The 23,588-nt window shown below is 42.9% G+C and overlaps 1 protein-coding gene across 2 annotated transcripts in view; it reads left to right on the top strand.

Moving 5' to 3' along the window:
* The window catches only part of CXADR (CXADR, Ig-like cell adhesion molecule), a 79,113-nt gene that overhangs the window by 770 nt on the left and 54,755 nt on the right, over nt 1–23,588 (top strand). The window lies entirely within an intron of this gene.

The following is a 23,588-nucleotide window of genomic DNA, read 5'->3' as shown; positions in this document are numbered from 1 at the left end:
GTCGAATCGCCCAGGCGGGGAGGCTGAATTGCAAACGCCATTATTCAATGCACATGGAGCTGCCCCGTGCCTCGGATCGGCCAGGCTATCTCTAGGAAAGAGACGCTGAGCGAACTCCAGCCTGGACGTTCTTAGTCTCCTGGAAGCAGCTCGCCCAGGCAGGAGCTGCTAACCAGACGCACATTGTGAAGTAGACCGTGGGAAATCAAAAGTGGGTTCCTGCAAAAATGTAGCATTGGTTTCTGTAGTCCTTGGGCAAAGTGCAAAGAATTCAGTGACCTCGCTTTTGAGTTTGTAATGTGTCGGTTCGTTTTGGAGATAAGACGGGCTGAGTTGTACAGGGTAATTGCTAGAGGCTTCGCCAAGTACGTTGGTCGACTGCTCCTTTCTCTGGGAGGGGGGAAAAAGGCGTATAAAAAATGCGTGGACCATTAGGAGGCATAATCATTTTGACACTTCAAAAAACGCATGTTTCCATGTCAGTGTTTTAACCAACTGATCTTGCTTGTCAAGCTAAGCGTTTTATAACCAAATAATTCATTTTTAAAAATCCATAGGTGGGATCCCAGGAGGCGCACTTAGTATAGCCTCTGGAAGGGTATTTTTTTGGTTGTTGTTAGGTGCTCTGAAGCAGGATAGAGTGGCCCTTTCTGTTGGGATGGCTCTCTGCTTCCTGTTGAAATGTTAATTCCATTGTTGGATGCTACAGCTGTGAGCATTACTCATGGGATGAACATTCTATTAACAAGTCTAATCTTCGATCTGAGCCTATAGCACTACCTCCACCTTTTTGATTAATACCATTTAGACTTGGCTGGCTGAAATGTCCAAAGTAACTCTTCCGGAGAAGATGAAGGGTCATAGAACCAGTTTGCAGGTACATTCCCACCATGGTTTTTTTTTTTTTTTGGTCAAGGCCGAACCTGAAGTTGAAGTTGAGAACACAGTGTGTTCTCTGAGAAAAAAAAACAAAAAGCGTTCTAGACCACATCTAAAGCAGAAAAGTGGAAGAACATAAATTATGTGGAGGAACTTTTTTTTTTTTTTTTAAGATGGAGTTTCGCTCTTGTTGCCCAGGCTAGAGTGCAATGGCGCGGTTTTGGCTCACCACAACCTCCGCCTCCCGGGTTTAAGCGATTCTCCTGCTTCAGCCTACTGAGTAGCTGGGAGTACAGGCGAGCGCCACCACGCCCCGCTAATTTTTGTATTTTTCGTAAGAGACCGTGTTGGTCAGGCTGGTTTCGAACTCGCGACCTCAGGTGATCCGCCTGACTCAGCCTCCCAAAGTGCTGGCAGGGATTAGTTGTTGTTGTTGTTGTTGTTTTAACGGGAATATTTAGCTATTTGGATTTTTTTTTGAATTTTTTTGTTTTTTGGAATGCCTCACTTTGATAGGCACAATTCTAAGAAATAATATTTTGATGCATAGAGTCTTTGTGCTCTTAAGGTATACATGGGTACAGTGAGCATTTACTCGAAGGGCCATTATCTTCAGCTAAACAAGGCAAGTATTTTTATTCCAGTTTTTCAGTTTAAGAAACGGCTAAGGCCAGGCACGGTGCTTGTAATCCCAGCAATTTGGGAGGTTGAGAGGGGAAGGATCATTTGAGTTTAGGAGTCTGAGACCAGCCTGGGCAACATGGCGAGACCCCATTTCTACAAAAAATACAACAAAACAAAACTCAAAAAAGAACTAACTAGGTGCAGTGATTCTTGTCATAGTCCCAGCTACTCGGGAGGTTGAGATGGGAGGATTGCCTGAGCCTGGGAGGTTGAAGCTGCAGTGAGCCACGATCATGACACTGCACTCGAGCCTAGGCGACAGAGTGAGACCCTGTCTCAAAAAAAAAAAAAAGAAAGAAACAGGTCAGACTAATTGATGTATGGCTTTATTTCTTCAAATATTTCTGACCATTTAGAAATGCAGTGGTATGGGCTGGGCGCAGTGGCTCACGCCTGTAATCCCAGCACTTTGGGAGGCCGAGGCGGGTGGATCACGAGATCAGGAGATCGAGACCATCCTGGCTAACACGGTGAAACCCCGTCTCTACTAAAAATACAAAAAATTAACCGGCCGTGGTGGCGGGCGCCTGTAGTCCCAGCTACTCGAGAGACTGAGGCAGGAGAATGGCGTGAACCTGGGAGGTGGAGCTTGCAGGGATCCGAGATCGCACCACTGCATTCTATCTTGGGCAGCAGAGCTAGACTCCGTCTCAAAAAAAAAAAAAAAAAAAAGGAAATGCATTGTTATGAACTCAAGTTCACTGTTAACATGATTGACTCCTACATTAGCAAAACAAGGAAAAGACTCATATTCAAATTATGCCATCAGTGATAGATATTCCTCCAGCTCTGAAAGAGTTTCGTGGTATACTCTGGCTGCAGATGGGACTCCTTTTGATGTATTTTTATTGGCTGCCTACTAGTGAGTCATATTACTAGTAATTCTGTAGTAGTAGCAGTAGTAAGCAGAGGCAGTAGCAGTAGTAGTAAAATTAAACCCTTGATCAGTTTTGCCTTGAATCTGTGCTCTCATCACACTATGCTCTTCTGCCTCTACAGCAGCCACTTGCTCTTACTACCACTGGTCATCTGTCATTTACTAAGAACCTACTGTTGGTTTGACTGTGTGCCAAATACTGAAGGCTTTTATTTTTAGCTCTTTAATGTCATAGTCTTAGTTTGAATACTTTGAGGCATCGTGAGGACCCTAGGATTCTTCAGGGCTTGGATTGACATTGTAAACTAATGTGGCCTAGGGACGTGCAGCATCAGCATTACTCAGGGGTCTTGTCAAAGTTTGGGGTTGTGTTCTTCAGTTGCCAACATGAATGGAACTAAAAAAGTCTGGTTTCCCAACCCCTTGTTAGCTATTTGATGGTGGCTAAGCCTCACTGTGTGTCTGTTGCCTTATATGTCAAGAATGGGGCTCCTGGGGCAGGTGATGGGGGTTGGAGGTGGGAGGGTTGGGTAGATGTTGGTCAAGGGATACAAAATTAAATCCATTGTCCAACATGGTGACTATAGTTAATAACAATGTATTATATTTTTGAAAATTGCTGTGAGTGAATTTTAAGTGTTCTCACCACAAAAAGTATGTGAGGTAATGCATATGTTAATTCCCTTGATTTAGCCATTTCACAAGGCACACATCTTTCAAAATAATGTTATATGTAGATAAACATATATAATTTTTGTCAATGAAAAATAGGAAAAAAAAAAAAAAAAAACCAGGCCGGGCGCGATGGCTCAAGCCTGTAATTCCAGCACTTTGGGAGGCTGAGACAGGCGGATCGCGAGGTCAGGAGATCGAGACCATCCTGGCTAACACGGTGAAACCCCGTCTCTACTAAAAAATACAAAAAACTAGCCGGGCGAGGTGGCGGGCGCCTGTAGTCCCAGCTACTCAGGAGGCTGAGGCAGGAGAATGGTGGGAACCCGGGAGGCGGAGCTTGCAGTGAGCTGAGATCCAGCTACTGCACTCCAGTCTAGGCGACAGAGCTAACCTCCATCTAAAAAAAAAAAAAAAACAAAAAAGCAGAAAAATACCAAATAGGGGCTCTACTATCTGAGAGTTGTTGAGGAGTAAAGTGAGATGCTTATCGTTTTATCTGTAGCCTTTGCTTTACATTAAAAAAGAGAAAAGATAAGATGTGATCTTTATCCTCTCCATATGCCCCTCTTAATCTTTTCATTCCTGCGATTATACCACCATCAGAGGAAAAGATGCCTCTCCTCCTAGGCAAGCCTCCTACATTGTTTCCTCATCCTGTCTGTTGTGGGGTCTCCGTCAATTACCAACTTAACTCACTGCACAAGATCAGAGGACAGGACCATTGCCTATATTCATGGTTGCAGTCCCTGCATGGTCTTGTGGCTCCTGGCAGACAGCTAGTGTTGAGCAAGTCCTTTTTGCATGACTAAAAGTTTTCAACTTCTTTGCCACTAGGCCTGTGTGTATGATAGAGCTCTCTTCAGTTCATCACTCTCTCCCTTCTCAACTAATAAAGATGGTCCTTAGAGTGATTATTCCACTAGTCATGTCTGAGTCAGTTTTTAATCTAAAGAAGCTGAGCTTCTGCTTTATCTTTGACCTCATTCTATTTTTCCTCCTGTTTCAGTTGCCAAAGGTTACAGTAATGCATGTGCCAAATTGGTTTATCTCTTTGGAGCTCCTTGACACCTATTTTGGTTCTTTCCCATCCTGTTGACCTGCCCTTTACTACCTTCTAAAATAGGTGCCTTAAATGTCAGCCTTCCTTATGGGTTAGCCCATAGACAATCTTGATCTTAAACCTGGGTGACCTCTTGTATCCATCATGGTAATCTCCCAAGTATTGATAGTAAATTAAAAATATTTTCAGCTCCCAACCTGACCAACATGGTGAAACCCTGTCTGTACTAAAAATACAAAAATTAAAAAATTAGCCAGGTGTGGTAATATGCGTCTGTAATCCCAACTACCCAGGAGGCTGAAGCAGGAGAATTGCTTGAACCTGGGAGGCTGGGGTTTCAGTGAGCTGAGATCCTGCCACTACACTCCAGCCTGGGTGACAGAGCAAGACTCCATCTTAAAATAAATAAATAAATGAATATATGTATATGCACGCACATATATAATATATTATATATTTATTGTATATTATATATTACATGTATTATTTTATATATTATATATAACATCATGTTATATATAATATATATTATATGTAATATGCTATATATTACATATATTATGTTTTATATATAATACATAATTATATATAATATAATTGTAAAAATATATATATGTGTATTATATCATATCTAGTATATATAATATAATTATAAAAATATGTGTGTATTCTATTATATATAGTATATATTATATATACTATATATTTAATATAATATTTAGTAGATATATTATATATATATATAATATACATATTTGCACCTCAGCCCACCTCTCCTTTGAATCCTGGGCCACTATTTCCAACTGCCTAACTATTCAACTTCCATTTGAATACCTGACACTCTTCACTCTCCAAATACACTCACCTGTTAATTAAGTGATACTTAAGGTACTGATACTACTATGCAAAGCCGTGTGCTAGGTGCCCCTACAATAGAATATGACATTGCAAGTTGTAAAAGCCTTGATAGAATTTTTCAATCAGATAGTACAGCTTTTGCAAAGACAGAGATCTGAAGGGTGTGATATGTCTTGGGAGTTGAGTAGTTCAGTGGGTGTAAAACATCTAACCAATGCTTCTCAAACTTTGTGCATCTGAATGATTCTTACAGGGAAGTCTAGGTGGGGCTTGTGAGTTTGCATTTTAACAAGTTTTACCTGATGTCACTGCTTACCACGTTTTGTGTGGGTAAAGATCTAAAAGCCGCACTGAGAGCTTGGTGGGAGCTGACAGGTCTGTCGGGTTATGCTCCCCAACCCCCACAGTACTAAGACATTTGTGGAAGTGTCGAGAAGTGAGGTTATACACTGAGGTTTTTGCTGTTGAATGGTAGCTATGTAGCGGTTCTCGAGGAAAGCAGAACTGATAGAGCTAACACAGGAATTCTCTGGGGTGATCTGGACATGAGCAGTCCCTGTTGAAACACAGCAGGACAGTGTTGGGCTTCCAGTTTGATCTGGGAAGCTTTTCTGAAGAAGATAGTAGTGGAACCTGATATCTGGTTGCTTCAATCAGTGGCACGAAAAAGTTGGAGAGATTTCTGACTTGAGCGTATGATGATGTCACTAACCTACAGGAAATAAAAAGGAACAGGTTTTAGGGAGATGACAATGAGCTTAAGTTTGGACAGGTAGTATTTGAGGTGCCTGAGGGGGATGGAGGTAAAAAGATATCTGGTAGGCAGATTGCAACACAGGACTGGATTTCAGGAAAGACAGGCATTGGTGATACAGACTTGAGAATTCACAGCTGATAGGTGGCATCTGTGTAAGGCGAAGGAGGAAATGCAGGTAGGACTAGAAGAGAGAAGGTGAAATGTGAGGCGGGGGAAACATCAACTTCTAATAAGTACATGAGGAAGCAGCTGGGAGCAAGAAGGTGTGATAGGGGATATAGGAGACCTAGAGGATGAAGGTGTGCTAGAGACTGATGCAAAAGTGAGGCTAGTGGGTTTTAGCACTGGGAGACTGTTGAGAACATTCAGAAAGTTCCCATGGGGAGGACAGTTCTGCAGAAGTGAGAGTGAAGCCACATTTTTATTTTTATTTTTATTATTTTGAGATGGAGTCTTGTTCTGTTACCCAGGCTGGAGTACAGTGGTGCAATCTCAGCTCACTGCAACCTCCACCTCCTGGGTTCAAGCGATTCTCCTGCCTCAGCCTCCCGAGTAGCTGGGACTACAGGCGCCTGCCACCATGCCTGGCTAATTTTTAGTAGAGACGGGGTTTCGCCATGTTGACCAGGCTGGTCTCGAACTCCTGACCTCAGGTGATCCACCCGCCTTGGCTTCCCAAAGTGCTGGGATTATAGGTGTGAACCAATGCATCCGGCCAGGTGCCAATTTTAATAGAGGATTGGGCATCAGGGAAGTGGAGAGTGAAAAGCAAACTTCGCATTTGCAGGTGGTTTGACAGTGAAGCTTTGCGTATGTGGCCTTAATTCGAGAGGGCAGTAGCATATCCCAGGGGAGAAGGTGGAAGCCAGCAGATAAAGACTGTCAACTTCCCTCCATCTAGATCTACAGTCTTGTCCACATCATCATTCTTGCGCACAACATGGTATTTCTCCTGAAGGCCGATTCCTGAACTTTGAACCTTTTGGCTTCTCAGGGATGTCACTCTGTTATCCCATCTGTTATATCTGGATTCCATCAACTTTAACAAAGCTTATTTATCCCTCTTTATATCCCTTCAGTACTGTTGTCTCTTTTCCTTTATTTTTTATTTTTAAATTATTTATTTTTTTGAGACAGTGTCTCTCTCTGTTGCCCAGGCTGGAGTGCAGTGGGCTCAGGTGGTTCTTCTACCTCAGCCTCCCAAGTAGCTGGGACTACAGACACCCAGCCTTATTTTTCTTTCCTTTTTTTTCGTTTGTTTTTGTTTTGAGACGGAGTTTTGCTTTTGTTGCCCAGGCTGGAGTGCAATGGCGCGATCTCGGCTCACCTCAACCTCTGCCTCCCAATTCTCCTGCCTTAGCCTCCTAAGTAACTGGGATTACAGGCATGCACCACCATGCCCAGCTAATTTTTTATTTTTAGTAGAGACAGGGTTTCTTCATGTTGGTCAGGCTGGTCTCGAACTCCCGACCTTAGGTGATCCACCCACCTTGGCCTCCCAGAGTGCTAGGATTACAGGTGTGAGTCATCGCACCTGGCCTTTATTTTTCTTTATTAACCGGATTTCTGGAAAAAATGGTCTGCATGTACTGACTGCATTATTTTCTTTCATGCTCACTAATTCTTCCATCCTTTTCAATCTAATTTTTGTCCCCTTCTACTTCTTTGAAACTGTATTTGCTGGAGATTGCATTTAACACTATGGCCACAGCCGGTGGTCCCATCACACCTTCAGCCTCTTAAACCTCAGAACAAATGGCTCTATTGAACAGTTTTTGCTCTTGAGCTGTTCCTCATTTCCCTTTGTGTGGTCCATTTCCTTCTTGTACCATAAATGCCAAGGTTTCTCAGTGAATGGGTGCAGTTACTGTTTATTTGCCTATAGTCTCCAGTACATTTCTAGTCTCCCTTCTCCACCTTTACCCATATCAAACCATCCACTTAACGTCTCTACACAGACTTCCCACAGGCATCTCCAGCTGATTCCATTTCACACTCTTCTCTCTCACATTAATTGGCATTTTCAGCCACCAAAATGCCCAGGCGAAAATATGAGTATCTTACTTGGCCCTTCATATTTTCCCACCTGCTCACATCCAATTTTGAAATCGTTGTGTCCCTCCAGCCACTACTTGTAATCTAGGTTATACCATTATCTCTTCAGCTTGTTGAGATGCTTTCATAATTGGCCTCCTGTTGAGTGAACTTTACCCTGTCCTCCAGGCACATCCTGTTACTTACCGCAGCATGTTCTAACCCTTATCAAGCATGCCGATATTGTCATTGTTTTCTCTTGCCAGAATGTACATTTCATAGGTCAGGGACTATTTACGTTGTATTCCCAGTATATGGCACAGGGCATGTTCATTGCATAAGTGGGGAAACTTATGCTAGACGGAAATTCATGTTTGTAGGCTTGGGAAGTACCTAGAGGAGAAAGCGTTTGAAGATCAAGAATAGGTACCTCATGGAAGAGGTGAGCAGGGCTGGCTCTGTGTCCTACACAGGTCAGCTTCGTGTCAGCTTTGCCAGGTGTTCAGCAGTGGAGTTTATGTCACCACTCACATTTAGTTTCCTTACTTGCAGCCAGTTCTTCCCGCTTCCCTTGTTTCCACCTTTCCTCTGTCATAGAAGTCATCAGATGAGAGTTGATGCTTTCTGTCATTAAATAAAGGAAATAATTGAGGCTGGGAACTTTGGATTCAGTTTATTTGGTGGCTAGCAAATAGTGGACGTGAAGATAATTATTAAATTATTAAAATAAGATAATTATTAAAACAACCCAGAAAGCAATTATGAAATTATCCAACCAGAATGACCTTATGGGTTTATCTTACTGACTTTCATCTGTGTTTCTTAAGAAAACAAACCTAATAATCTAAAATAATAATTGTTCAGTTGGGTTTGGATTTAGGTTGGCTCTTTTTCTTTCTTTCTTTCTTTCTTTTTTTTTTTGAGATAGAGTCTTGCTCCATTGCTCAGGCTGGAGTGCAGTGGCATGATCTCGGTTCACTGCAACCTCCGCCCTCCGACTTCAAGCAATTCTTCTGCCGCAGCCTCCCAAGTAGTTGGGATTACAGGCGCTCGCCACCATGCCCAGCTGATTTTGTGTGTGTGTGTGTGTGTGTGTGTATTTTTAGTAGAGATGGGGTTTTGCCATGTTGGCCAGCCTGGTCTTGAACTTCTGACCTCAGGTGATCCACCCGTCTCAGCCTCCCAAAGTGCCGGGATTACGCATATGAGCCACTGTGCACAGCCTGCATTGCTCTCTTCTGTGCCTTCCCACTTGTCTTTCTTCCCTCACCTTGTTGCCTCACCCATTCTTTTTTTCAATAGTTACCCAGGGCCAGGTGCAGTGGCTCACGCCTGTGATCCCAGCACTTTGGGAGGCTAAGGCAGGCAGATCACCTGAGGTCCAGCATTCAAGACCAGCCTGGCCAACATGGTGAAACCCTGTCTCTACTAAAAATACAAAATTTAGCTGGACGTGGTGGTGTGCGCCTGTAATCCCAGCTACCCAGGAGGCTGAGGCTGGAGAATTGCTAGAACCCTGGAGGCAGAGGCTTTAGTGAGCCGAGATCGTGCTGCTGTACTCCAGCCTGGGCGACAGAGCAAGACTCCATCTCAAAAAAAAAAAAAAAGAGCCACTTAGAGGCTGGGAGTGGTGGCACACACCTGTAATTCCAGCACTTTGGAAGACTGAGGTGGGAGAATCTCTTGAGCCCAAGACTAGCCTGGGCAACATAACAAGACCTCGTCTCTACAAATAATACAAAAATTAGCTGCGTGTGATACAAAAATTAGCCAGGTGTGGTGGCACATTCTTGTAGCCCCAGCAATTTGAGAAGCTGAGGTAGGAGGATTACTTGAGCCCAGGAGGTTCAAGGCTGCAGTGAGCTATGACTGCACCACTGCACTCCAGCCTGGGCGACAGTGTGAAACCCTGTGTCCGAAAAAAGTTAGCCAATTAGACTTAAATTAAGCCTTTGAGTTTTACTTGACTCAGCAGTATTTGTAGTGTATTTCAACTGGCAGGGTGCTTGCAGAAGAAGACTGTTTCTTGATCTATTTATAAAAAAAGGGAAGATAGGAAAAGGGAAGGAGATTAACAATATTTTTAGGGTAGGTGTGAGATCAGTGGTATGGTTCAGTTTGTTCTTTGGTACTTGGTGAGAAAAAGGATTAACAAATTAACCAGCATTGATACATACTAAGAAAATACAAATTTATCTGGAAACGTTAAAATCATTTTTATTCTTTCAAAGATATTTCTCACTGGAATGGGAATGATTTTAATTTCATTTACTTCTTAAGAAATAAAAGTGTGTTAAGATTTTAGGAAGAAACAACATAACTCATTGCCGTGATTTTTTCACTTTCCCATAGTTAAGAGGTGTGTTCTGTGTGAATTTTAGACATTGTCGGAGGAAGTGTGGTTTGACTGCACATTTGACGTTCTCTCAAGGAATCTCAAGGGACATACAATGAACCAAATTTGTTTAGCCCCCACCTTTGTTCAATTGTTGGAGTGATCATCACTTACTCTCTTCAGTGTCTCTCACAAGTATTTTATTTTATTTTATTTTTATTTATTTATTTATTTATTTATTTATTTATTTTTTTTTTTTTTTTTTGAGACGGAGTCTCGCTCTGTCACCCAGGCTGGAGTGCAGTGGCCGGATCTCAGCTCACTGCAAGCTCCGCCTCCCGGGTTCCCGCCATTCTCCTGCCTCAGCCTCCCGAGTAGCTGGGACTACAGGCGCCCACAACCGCGCCCGGCTAGTTTTTTGTATTTCTTAGTAGAGACGGGGTTTCACCGTGTTAGCCAGGATGGTCTCGATCTCCTGACCTCGTGATCCACCCGTTTGTATTTTTAGTAGAAACGGGGTTTCACCGTGTTAACCAGGATGGTCTTGATCTCCTGACCTCGTGATCTGCCCGTCTCGGCCTCCCAAAGTGCTGGGATTATAGGCGTGAGCCACTGCACCCGGCCGGTCTCACAAGTATTTTAAACTTTTGAATACTGGACAGTTCCCATGGGAGATTTCTCTCAAGGACCAGACACAAACTTTTGACTTTGTTTTGTGCCAGGGTAGTTCTGCAGGAAGAGTTGAGAAGACTCTTAACTTACTCAGTTGTACAGTGGAAATCTGATACTTCTAGAATGGACTTATAAAACTGGACAAGCAAAGTGATCATATCTTATTTTTAAAGACAATTGCACATACATCTCATTTAGAGCCACTCTCTTAACCTTGGGATAGAAAGGACACATCATATTATTCTCATGTATAGGAAGCAAGTTCTAAAGCTGAGGCAGTTGTGGCATTGGTGTAGAACAGTGCTGTCCAACGGAAATATAACGCAAGCCACATATGTAATTTAAAATTTGCTAGTAGCCACATTAAAAGGCAAAAAGAAAAATGTGAAGTGAAACTGAATATATGTTGTTTACACAAAACATACAAAATATGCTTCTTTCCATATATAGTCAAATGCAAAATATTGAGATATTAAAATGTTTTTGTACTTTGCCAGAATCTAGTTAGTGTTTGATCTACAGCACATCTCATTTGCACTAGCCATGTTTCAAGTGCCAGCAGCTACTGTATTGGTCAGCACTGGGAGCTTTAGTTCCTGTCACCTTCCACCATTGTCCTCTAACGTTTAACCTGGAAAAGCATGGGGGCAGTGTGCCATCAAAACAGCTTTCTCAAATGGAACATGCCTTTGGAATAGTTCTCATGAGATTTTACTTCTAAAATCGTTATTTTTTGTCACATAGTATTTATTTCCTCTTAGCGATGAGCTAAAACAAAGTTTCTTATTTCTTTTTTTTTTTTTTTTTTTTGAGACGGAGTCTCGCTCTGTCGCCCAGGCTGGAGTGCAGTGGCCGGATCTCAGCTCACTGCAAGCTCCTCCTCTCGGGTTCACGCCATTCTCCTGCCTCAGCCTCCCCAGTAGCTGGGACTACAGGCACCCGCCACTTCGCCTGGCTAGTTTTTTGTATTTTTTAGTAGAGACGGGGTTTCACCGTGTTAGCCAGGATGGTCTCGATCTCCTGACCTCATGATCCGCCCATCTCGGCCTCCCAAAGTGCTGGGATTACAGGCTTGAGCCACCGCGCCCGGCCAAAGTTTCTTATTTCTTACTTAATCTCTTGTAATCATCAGAACATTTGTTACAGGCACACAAAATCACATCAGCTCTCCTTATTCCATAGTTAAAGGCAATCACATCTTGAGTATACAGCAGAAAAGTATATGCATAAGAATTATATTTTTAAGTTGCCTATGGAGGAAATAAATGTATTTATGGAGAGGTGCAAAAAAAGCAGGATAGAATGGCCCCAGGTAATGGTTGCTGGGGAAATATGAATTTGCTTAGAGATATTAAAGAGGAATTTATACCAAGATTGAGGCAATCAAGTCAGACATGCTCACAACAGGGATAATTTTCTTACTGGAGTTAACTTTTTCTTCATTAACTTCAGGATTTTTCTATAAGGAAATACACTATTTGCTCATTTTGCTAATAACGTGTGTCTGTTTCTTGGATTTCTTATTTTCTGTGATCACATCTTTATAAGACACTTCATCTGGGTGGGTTTTGGTTTTTTGTTTTTGTTTTGCGAAATAGTCACTTTTCCTGTCTCATGTTAATTGAAGAGGAAGAGAAGCGAGCTGCAAGTTTTCTATGAGCGAGGAGGCAAAGGAAGATTTCCTTATATGGAGTGTGATACATATTATTCTATGAAGGTGATGAAAATATTCACCATGGCAACTGATCTGCCTTACCCATAATGCAAAATACCCTACTTGCATTTATTTTGCCAGAGAATTCTGAAATTAGGATCTATGTAGTAGAGAATATGGGGAAGGTAATAGCTATTTCAGCTGAAAAGGAGAATAATTTTTCTTATGACTAGTGAAGTGCAGTAGTGAGAAGGGGGGAAAGAGAAGAACAAAGAGTTGGATCTGTAACTGAACAATTGATTGAAATAATTCACTACTTTTGGACCGGCCAAGAAGAATGATGATTTTGATTAGAATTGGAATTTGAAGGCTCCCCCAAATTGAGTATGTCTGTGTGTGAGGGGGGTGGGGAAGGGTTGAGTCACAATCTAGTTCAGCAAATCTCTGCCAGGATGTTTACTTTGTAGCTCCCCTTATCTGATTTTCCATTGTAAATTTGTATTAAATATTTCTGATAAGCAGCCTCAATTCCTGTGGAAGTTTGAGGGCAAATAAGTAATATAGTATGTACTTATGGGCAAGGCATTGTAATAGTTGCTTCAGGAGATTTAAATGAGTAACACACCATTCCAGTACTCTTGGCAAGCTTAAATCCAGAGGGAGGAGTCAGACAGTTATTCTTGCAACTATGGTACCAGGCAGAGCAAGGCAGGGATCATAGCAGATATGCTATCTAAAAATGTAAGGTATTCTGATTATTCCTTCCATGCCTTAACTGGCATCTCTAAACCATTTTTCCTTCCACCCTGGGAACCCCTCATCCTCTGAGACTTCTGCCCTCTGCTGATACCTAACTTGTAGTTGCTTCTCCTTGTTGTGTTTTTTTTTTTTTTTTTTTTTTTGAGATGGAGTCTCGCTCTGTCGCTCAGGCTGGAATGCAGCCTGCTTCTCCTTGTTGACAAGAAATGCTCAGCTTCATATTCACCCCCTCCCCCAGCGTTATCTGGCATTTTAGTATTTACATTTTATAATGCACTTTTCTAACATCCTTACACCACATTTTCTTGACCTTTCAAATATAGTGATTTTTTAAAGCAATTTTATTTAGGCAATGCTCTCCTTATGCTTTTTTGTTGTTGTTGTTGTTTTGAGATGGAGTCTTGCCCTGTCGCCCAGGCTGGAGTGCGGTGGTGCAATCTCAGCTCACTGCAAGCTCCGCCTCCCGGGTTCCCGTCATTCTCCTGCCTCAGCCTCCCGAGTAGCTGGGACTACAGGTGCCGCCACCACACCCGGCTCATTTTTGGTATTTTTAGTAGAGACAGGGTTTCTCCATGTTGGTTAGGCTGGTCTTGAACTCCCGATCTCAGGTGATCCGCCTGCCTTGGCCTCCCAAAGTGCTGGTATTCCAAGCGTGAGGCACCATGCCCAACCAACCAGAGACCCTTTAATTCTTAGATCTTCACTTCTAAAATTTTGAACTCTAATCACACATCCCAGCTTTCTCACTCTGCATCACGCCTTCTCCTTTATATCAGTGAGGCCTCCAGATCCTTCCCCAACCCTCAAACCCCTACTGGTCTTCTGGCTACTTTAAAACCAGAATTTCGTCACTAATCCTGGTCAGACTCCAGCTCCCATTCCTGTTGTGGATCAGTTCTACAGGCAGTTTCTTTGCTCCTGCTCACGGACTGTGATGCACAGCTCTGTGGATTGGGGAGGTACTTTTTATTGTCCAATTTGACTAGACTTTTTGCCTTTTTTTTGAGACAGAGTCTCACTCTTACCTAGGCTGGAGTGCAGTGACGCCATCTAGGCTCACTGCAACCTCCCCCTCCCTGGTTCAGGTGATTCTCCTCCCTCAGCCTCCTGAGTAGCTGGGATTACAGGTGCCCGGCACCATTCCCAGATAATTTTAGTAGCAGAGACGGGGTTTCACCATGTTGGTCAGGCTGATCTTGAACTCCTGACCTCGTGATCTGCTCGCCTTAGCCTACCAAAGTGCTGGGATTACAGACTTGAGCCACTGCACTCGGCTTTTTTTTTTTGAGACAGTTTCATTCTCTCTCCCAGGCTGGAGTGCAGTGGCATGATCTTAGCTCACTGCAAGCTCTGCCTCCTGGGTTCAAATGATTCTCATGCCTCAGCCTACTGAAGAGCTGGGATTACAGGTGTGCGCCACCATGCCCTGCTAATTTTTGTATTTTTAGTAGAGATAGGGTTTTGCCATGTTGGCCAGGCTGGTCTCGAACTCCTGACCTCAAGTGATCCACCCGCCTTGGTCTCCCAAAGTGCTGGGATTACAGGTGTGAGCCACCGCACCCGGCTGCCTTTTTGTCTTAATTTTAAGTATATTAATGAAACATTAGAATATTATGTATTTAACACAAAGATAATTTAAATTTACTTTTTTGTTGCTTATTCTTTCAGATATTCTAAAATTTATTTTTAAGTAAAGCTTTTAATTGAAATTATGACATGCACAGAAGACCACACAGTTTAGAGCATTAATTTTTATAAACGTACGGGGTAGAGCATTGTCACAAAGTGGCCATACCTACATACCTAGCAACCAGATCCAGAAATAGAACCCAACCCACGTCTCAGAAGCCCTGTCATGCCCCTTCCTATCTTCCTTTACTATTTTTCTTTTTCTTTTTTTTTTTTTTTTTAATTGAGATGGAGTCTTGCTCTGTTGCCCAGGCTGGAGTGTAGTGGCTCTATCTCAGCTCACTGCAACCTCCGCCTCCTAGTTTCAAGCGATTGTCCTCCCTCAGCTTCCCAAGTTGCTGGGACTACAGGCGCATGCCACCATGCCAGACCAATTTTTTTTGTATTTTTTATTAGAGACGGGGTTTCACCATACTGGCCAGACTGGTCTCGAACTCTTGACCTCAAGTGATCACCTGCCTTGACCTCTTGAAGTGCAGGGATTACAGGCGTGAGCCACGACGCCTGGCCTCCTTCACTCTTTTTTCCATTCTTTTCTGATTTCTAACAGCGTAGATTAGTGTTAACATTTTCTATAAATAGAATTCTACAGTTTGTGTTTTTTGTCTAACTTGTTTTACTTCTCATGTTTGTAAGATGATTTATGTTGTGTAGCTTTGTTTTATTTGTTTGCATTGCTGTGTGGTATTCTATTATGTGATTGTACCACAATTGATTTATTTATTCTACTGATGGACCCTTTTTCCCAGCTTTTTTGCCATTATGAAATTACTACTGTGAAGACCGGGCTCAGTGGCTCACGCCTGTAATCCCAGCACTTTGGGAGGCGGAGGTGGGCGGATCACTTGAGGTTAGGAGTTTGAGACCAACCTGGTCAACCTGGTGAAATCCCGTCTCTACTAAAAACACAAAAATTAGCCGGACAAGGTAGCACACCCTGTAATCCCAACTATTAGGGAGGCTGAGGCAGGAGAATCACTTGAGCCCAGGAGGCAGAGGTTGCAGTGAGCCGAGATTGTGCCATTGCACCACAGCCTGGGTGACAGAGCGAGACTCAGTCTCAACAAAAAGAAAAAAGAAAATACTACTGTGACATCCTACATGTGTTTTCATGCATGTGCACATAAATTTCTACCTATCAATGAAATTTCTGAGTCCTGTAGGTTATACATAAGTTTCGCTTTGATTGATACTGCCAGTCAGTTTTCCAAAGCTAATTGTACCAGTTGACACTTTGATCAAAGAGTATGGAAGTTCCAGTTGCGGTCAGGCGTGGTGGGCCCATGCCTGTAATCCCAGCACTTCGGGAGGTTGAGGCGGGTGGATCACCCGAGGTCAGGAGTTGAAGACCAGCCTTGCCAGAGTGGCGAAACCCCATCTCTACTAAAAATACAAAGATTGGTCAGTTGTGGTGGCAGGCACCGTAATCCCAGCTACTCAGGAGGCTGAGGCAGGGAGAATCACTTGAACCAGGGAGGCGGAGGTTGCATTGAGCTGAGTTTGTGCCATTACACTCCAGCCTGGACGACAGAGTGAGACTCTGTCTCAAAAAAAAAAAAAAAGAAAAAAGAAAAGAAAGTTAAGAAAGTTCCAGTTGCTGTACATCCTCATCATGGCCTTCTTTCATTTTGACTATTCTGGTGGATGTGTTAGTGCCATCTCATTGTGATTTTCTTTTTATTTTTTTTTTTTATTTTATTTTTTTTTTGAGTCGGAGTCTCGCTCTGTCGCCCAGGCTGGAGTGCAGTGGCCGGATCTCAGCTCACTGCAAGCTCTGCCTCCCAGGTTTACGCCATTCTCCTGCCTCAGCCTCCCGAGTAGCTGGGACTACAGGCGCCGCCACCTCGCCCGGCTAATTTTTTGTATTTTTTAGTAGAGACGGGGTTTCACCGTGTTAGCCAGGATGGTCTCGATCTCCTGACCTCGTGATCCGCCCGTCTCGGCCTCCCAAAGTGCTGGGATTACAGGCTTGAGCCACCGCGCCCGGCCCTTCTTACTCTTTTTATTATGGAAACTTTCAAATATATGTAAAACTAGAGAAAATTATATGACAAATCCCAGTATATCTTTGCTCAGCTTTATCAACTCTCAACTCATGTCGGACTTTTTATGCTGCTCTGTTGACTTTGATTTGTTTCCCCATTCCTCTTCACAGATGTCTCCGACTTAGACCAGTCTCTAAAATTCTCTACCTACGAAATTTTCAGCCTCTTGTTCTAAGTTAATGTTGTAGTCCCCCTTTGTCATAGAGGCTGTCAGGTACAAATTCTTGCAATTTCTTGTAGTCTGATTTATAAACTTAACGATAAGTGTGCCAATGCTTACATCTTTCCTCTAATCTCTTTTTGGTTTTTTAGAGGTAGGGTTTCACTGTGTTGTTCAGGCTGGTCAAGCAAGTGATGCTTCCTCCTTGTCTCCCGAAGTGTTGAGATTACAGGCTTGAGCTGTGGTGCTTAAGGTCTAATAAAAGGTGTCTTATTCCTGAAAAAGGTATATATATATTTTTTATTTTTTATTTTTTATTTTTTTTTGATGGTAGGAAATAGGGTCTTTCTGTGTCCCCAAGCTGGAGTGCAGTGATGCAGTCACAACTCACTGCAGCCTCGACCTCCCAGGCTCCCACCTCAGCCTCTGTAGTAGCCGGGACTACAGGCATGCTGTGCAACTAATTAAATTTTTTTTTTTTTTGGTAGAGATGGTGCCTTCCTATGTTGCCCAGGTTGGTCTCAAACTCCTGGGCCTGAGCAGTCTTCCCGCCTCAACCTCCCAAAGTGTTGGGATTTCAGGTGTGGCAAACAAGTCCTTTTCCCCCGTTTTCTAGGTCTCATTCTTTTCTGAGGGCTTGATCTTTCAGTCTGTGGTGTTTTGCTGTAAGATTGTTAATGTCTCCCATTCTATTTGCTTTTTCCTTTTGACAATAAATGTACTCCGTATTTCTCATTTCAAGAAGAACCTTTCCTTGACCACATATCATACACTGTCTACTCTCTCCCCTCATCGAGAACAAATTTCTCAAACTAGTAGTTACTTCTGTCTTTGCTCACATCTCTCAAGCACTGTGGTCAGATAATATCCTGTTGCAGCTCCCCAAAACTTTCACTAAATCTGATTTGGCTTAGCTCACCGATGATGTTCCAATGGCCAGATCTAGTGGATACATTTCAGTGTCATTGTTTTTACATAACAAATTGTGAGTTCTTCCTAGTGGAAGGCACTGATAAGTGTTAAAAATAAAAGATGACAAGACATAGGGTTGTGTATCATAGTGAAGTAGCAGACTTATCAGATGACAGTGAATTGCCTACTAGCTACTATATTTATTGAAGAGTGAACACCAGGATGTGCTGCCGCTGTTCTAAGAGGTTTACATTTGTTATTTGATTTAATTTCTCCAATGAATTAGGCATTGTTATTATTTTTAATCTTCATTTTAAAGAGGAACACATCTAGTCATGGAGAAGCTGGAAATTGCCTGAGGCCAAGCATTTAGTCAGATAAATTTGAATCTGAATGCAGATCTAACTTTAGAACTCCTACTGTTGAAGAAATGTCTGCATTTGTTGGGAGCTGGACTCAGCTCCTGCTAATGCCTTTGAGATGTGGATACAGGGGAGGGGAAGAAATGATTGTCAGGGAAGGCTGCTTGTTGGTTGATTGATCGATGGGCTAGAATTAGAACATAGTTAGGTCTGAAATAGATAATTTAGTTCAACACCCTTAATTTACATTTGAGCCCTAAGGAAGCAACTTGTCCAAAATGATACAGAGCTTTTTTGTGTAATAAATTTGACAACAGTCAAGTAACCTAGTCTGACATTTATTTGTTTTTCCAAAAAAGAAAAAGTTTCACCCAAACTCCTGAACCATGTGCTGCCTAAAATACTACTAGAAATGTAGGGTAGAAGAAGAGTATAAATTCCAAACATTTCTCTACCGTGGTGATTGGATTAGGATTTCTAATAATGCACCCACTGTATTTTTTTTTTTTTTTTTTTTTTTGAGACGAGTCTGCTCTGTCACCCAGGCTGGAGTGCAGTGGCGCGATCTCGGCTCACTGCAAGCTCCGCCTCCCAGGTTCACGCCATTCTCCTGCCTCAGCCTCCCGAGCAGCTGGGACTACAGGCGTCCGCCATCTCGCCCGGCTAATTTTTTTTGTATTTTCAGTAGAGACGGGGTTTCACCGTGTTAGCCAGGATGGTCTTGATCTCCTGACCTCGTGATCCACCCGCCTCTGCCTCCCAAAGTGCTGGGATTACAGGCGTGAGCCACCACGCCCGGCACACCCACTGTATTTTATAGTGACTTCAGAAATGAAATCTTTATTACTGTTGTATGATGTTCATGGATTGACTACGTATACAATACAGAGTGAGTGTGGCTGCAGAATCGGTCAGCCTAGATTTGAATCTTGCTCCTACAGTAGCTTAGATGTGTCTCAATGTGTTTGTTTCTTCATTACAAAATACAGATGGATAATATCAGTACCTTTCTCGTGGAGTTGTTATGAGAATGGAAAGAGTTAATATGTTGTGTAGGGCATTTTGAAAAGTGCTTGGTCTATAATAAGTCCTCAGTCACTGTTTAGTTGGTATTTATTGTTAAGGTGATGGTTTCCTCATTTCTATTCCAGTTTATTTCCTGGGGGCCTGCTTTTTGATTTCTCACTGGGAATAGGGAGCTGGGAATTGATATTTGAAAAGTACAAAGAAAAGCAAGTGTGTATACTTATGTCATTTCTCATTGTTATTAATTTATCTTGCTGTAAGTTTTAATTTCCTTAGCTCTGAGTACATATTGACAGCCTATACTGAGTAACATTCATGAGAATTAAAGAACTAAAACTCTTAGACAGTGAAGAGCATAATTTCTTCCTCTCTGTATTTTCTTCTCTTTCTCAGCTATATATATATATTTTTTTATTTTTTTAATTAATTTTTTATTTTTATTTTTATTTTTGAGATGAAGTCTTGCTCCATTGCCCTCTCCATTGCCCAGGTTGGAGTGCAGTGGCGCGATCTCGGCTCACTGCAACCTCCGCCTCCGTGTTTCAAGCGGTTCTCCTGCTTCTGCCTCCCGAGTACCTGGAACTATAGGCGCCCACCACCACACCTGGCTAGTTTTTGTATTTTTAGTAGTGACGGGGTTTCGCCATGTTGGCCAGGCTGGTCTCAATGTCCTGACCTCGTGATCCGCCCACCTCGGCCTCCCAAACTGCTGGGATGACAGGTGTGAGCCACCGCACCCGGCCTCGGCCATATTTAAAAGCCTAGTTGGTAGAGTTAATTAGTGTTAACATATTTAAAGTGTTTTTGCCTTCTAGAAACTGGGACACTCACTATTTAGATGACTTTCAAATATTGCTAATCTCAAAGCAACTTCCTGGGAAGAAGAAAGGCACAGATTGGAATTAGGCTCTGGCAGACAGTGAAAGGAAATGGTGCAAATAGCATGGTAGTCACCTTTTCGTATAGAGTTTAGAGTATCTCAGTGACTTGCTAACTCAGACATCTATAGTATCTTAATCAAATGCGCAAAATTATACTTGTCTTTATCAATCTTTTTTTTTCATTTTCTTGAACCTCTAAATCTATTTATAAATCTTTTAACAGACTAGTTCCTGATTTCTTTCTTCTTTCTTTCTTTGACAAGGACTCTTGCTCTTTCTTTAGGCTGGAGTGCAGTGGTGAGATCTCGACTCACTGCAGCCCCTGCCTCCCAGGTTCCAGTGATTCTCCTGCCTCAGCCTCCTGGGTAGCTGGGATTACAGGCACATGCCACCACGCCCGGCTAATTTTTGTATTTTTAGTAGAGACAGGGTTTCACCATACTGGCCAGGCTTGTCTGGAACTCCTGATTTCAGGTGATCCACCTGCCTTGGCCTCCCCAAGTGCTGGGATTATAGGCGTGAGCCACTGCGACTGGCCTCTAACTTATTTCTTAAAGTTGCTGTAGTGAATCATTTTTTGACTATTATCAAATGTGTGTTTTGAGACAGTGTCTTGCTCTGTTGCCCAGGCTGGAGTGCAGAGACGCAGTCATGGCTCATTGCAGCCTCAGCTGCCCGGGCTCAAGTGAGCCTCCTGTTCAGCCTTCCTAGTAGCTGGGACCACAGGCATGCACTACCACCCCTGGCTAATGTTTTGATCTTTTGTAAATATGAGCTCTCGCTGTGATCTGCCCTGCTTAGATCTTCCATGCCTGGCTAATTGTTTTTTTTGTAGATATGAATTCTCACTATGTTGCCCAGGTTGGTCTTGAACTCCTGAACTCAAGTGATCTTTCCTCCTCAGTGCCTCCCAAAGTGCTGGGATTGTTACAGGGGTGAGCCATATTACTGCGTTTTTATAGTAAGTCTTCTAATTTCCATGATTCGAATTCAGCATTCACATTCAGAATGTGTTCTCTCTTTAAAATAGTAACCCTTATGACATGCTTTGACATTTTTCACAAAGCTCAATATTTAAAAAATTCTTCATAGCATTGGGTATTAAGGTCATATCCCCTTTCCGAGCAACCAGACAAGCATGTAAGACTTCGGAATATAAATGTAAATTCCTCTTACTGTCCGGGCACGTTGGCTTACACCTGTAATCCCAGCACTTTGATAGCCCCAGGCGGGTGGATTGCCTGAGCTTGGGAGTTCAAGACCAGCCTGAATAACACAGTGAGACCCCATCTCTACAAGAAAATACAAAAAGTAGTGGGGCATGGTGGCATGCACCTGTAGTCCCAGCTACTCGAGAGGCTAAGGTGGGGGGATGGCTTGAGCCCAGGAGGTGGAGGCTGCAGTGAGCCAAAATTGTGCCACTGCACTCCAGCCTGGGTGACAGAGCCAGACTCTGTCTCCCAACAAAAAAGGAAAAAAAAATTCTCCTATTTTTGTTTGTAAAACTTCATTTTTTGGTTAATTTCTTTGGAATGGTGCTAGATGTTTTGAGAAGAATATGTATCAGTGTGTAATTTTTTCCCCTTTATTTTATCTTAGAGAGAGCTGAAAGATAACATAACTCTTTCATCTGTAGAATGAAGAATCTGTAGTAGTGATTTTAGCATATCCACAATAAAAGTTTTTCTTAGCATACTTCTTTTATGTTAACAACTATATATAAAGTAGCGTCAATGTTAGTTTCTTATCAGATTTGCGAACATTTCTCATTAAAAAATAAGTATCCTGTCTTTCCTTCCAGCAGTTTGTGACCAGGCTTGCTCGATTCCCTTTGAGCTGTTTCTCCCATCTAGGCTTCATTGTTCAGTTTCTTTGCTTCCCTGGATGCACAGTCACTCCAGGGCTTCCTTCTTATGCCTTATGGCCCTCTCTCCCATGGCTGTTCTGCTTTCAGATAGCTTCTTCATTTCACTTTCCTCTTACTCTGAGCTCCCTCCTTCTACTTGTCCAAGGCTGGACGGGAGAAGGCTGAATGAGTCTTGGGACACACCCTCCCGAGAAGAAGCACTGACACTTGGTTAAGTTAGTATGTGCTTCAGAATAGGGACATGTAAATACCTAGAGGAAATGTATAAAACAGGGGAGGAAGCAATTAACACTGCCTATGGGGATCAGGGGAACTTCCGAGATGAGCTGACAAGTAAAATGTTTTTTTTTTTTTTCTTTTTGAGACAGAGTCTTACTCTGTCTCCTAGGTCGAAGTGCAATGGTGTGATCTCAGCTCACTGCAACCTCAGCCTCCCTGGTTCAAGCAATTCTCCTGCCTCAGCCTCCCAAGTAGCAGGGACTACAGGCGCTCACCACCACACCCAGCTAATTTTTGTATTTTTGGTAGAGACGGGGTTTTCACCGTGTTAGCCAGGCTGGTCTCAAACTCTTTTTTGTTTTTCTTGTTTTTGAGACAGAGTCTCACTCTGTCGCCCAGGCTGGAGTGCAGTGGCGCCATCTCTGCTCACTGCAAGCTCCGCCTCCTGGGTTCCCGCCATTCTCCTGCCTCAGCCTCCCGAGTAGCTGGGACTACAGGCGTCCGCCACCACGCCTGGCTAATTTTTTGTATTTTCGGTAGAGACAGGGTTTCACCATGTTAGCCAGGATGGTCTCGATCTCCTGACCTCGTGATCCGCCCACCTCGGCCTCCCAAAGTGCTGGGATTACAAGCATGAGCCACCGCGCCCGGCCTCAAACTCTTGACCTCAAATGATCCTCCCGCCTCAGCCTCCCAGAGTGCTGGGATTACAGGTGTGAGCCACCGCGCCCAGCCTAAAATGTATTTTGATAAATGGGTAGAGGTGCTCTCTGGGGAGAAGGTGGAGCAAGAGAGAAAAGGGACTTTTACTACAGAGAAGGAAGAAGCATACACCGACAGTGTCCCACACATGTAGACTGATCTGTCTTTTTCCCCTTAGTGCCTCCTCTGATTTGTTGGTTTTATTATTGGTCCCAGACCAAAACAGTTTCACTGTTTTGGTTAATTTTGTTGTAAGTTTTTTTCACTATTTTGAAATGTACCATCATTCATTCCTAATGTAATTTCCCTTCTCCTATATAAAGGTTCTTGTGCCTGTGAACATTGTTTTGCCTGCCGCTTCCCTCAGAGATCCCAAAATTGTCACCTGCTTACCTCCAGGCATCCAGACCTGCCTGATCGCTGTTTTATTGTTGCAACAAGTGCTTTGTTGACTGCTTAGGTGTCAAGACAGATTATGCAG

The sequence above is a fragment of the Theropithecus gelada genome, chromosome 3 (assembly GCF_003255815.1).
Source record: "Theropithecus gelada isolate Dixy chromosome 3, Tgel_1.0, whole genome shotgun sequence".
NCBI lineage: Eukaryota > Metazoa > Chordata > Mammalia > Primates > Cercopithecidae > Theropithecus > Theropithecus gelada.
The sequence above is the reverse complement of the archived record's forward strand: the minus strand, read 5'-3'. Positions and strand labels throughout refer to the sequence as shown.